The sequence below is a fragment of the Morone saxatilis genome, unplaced genomic scaffold (assembly GCF_004916995.1).
Source record: "Morone saxatilis isolate NCDOM2014 unplaced genomic scaffold, NCSU_SB_2.0 Contig18, whole genome shotgun sequence".
NCBI classification, from domain to species: domain Eukaryota; kingdom Metazoa; phylum Chordata; class Actinopteri; family Moronidae; genus Morone; species Morone saxatilis.
The window spans coordinates 16,527,029-16,527,504 of record NW_023339740.1 but is presented as its reverse complement, the minus strand read 5'-3'; the positions used below and the strand labels follow the sequence as shown (position 1 = coordinate 16,527,504).

Below are 476 nucleotides of genomic sequence, written 5' to 3'. Positions count from 1 at the left end.
CAAACATTACTTTTACAACATAAGGGATAAGGTGCTAGATCAGTGTCAGTATTAAAATAATAATAAGGATATTGTATTACTATATGTACATGTGGCAAAAGTATGAGATATAATATATAAAGTAGTGAAATGAATGTGTATTACAATTAAATGTGCTGTGCTGGTATGCATTACATCAAAGAAAACAGACACAAACAAGACTCATTTTACGATTTGAAGTGGAACTATTGAAAGTAAAAGTACTCGTTATGCAGCAGTGACCCCCAGCAGTGTTATATTACTGGATGCATTGCTTAGATGCATGACTGTGTATACACAATTTATGTTGCAGATTTTTACTATTTTATAGGGTAGCATATTCTATAACGTTGCATCATATGTTAGAAACTGATCTGTATGTGTTTATGTTTATGCATCATAAATAATAATGGAATAATATAATATGTAATGATATTACTCTGATAGGGTTGAACATG

General features: G+C 30.3%; 1 protein-coding gene across 1 annotated transcript in view; it reads left to right on the top strand.

The window, feature by feature from the left end:
* The window catches only part of uba7 (ubiquitin-like modifier activating enzyme 7), a 35,507-nt gene that overhangs the window by 14,471 nt on the left and 20,560 nt on the right, over nt 1–476 (top strand). The gene's annotated exons all lie outside the window — the stretch shown is intronic.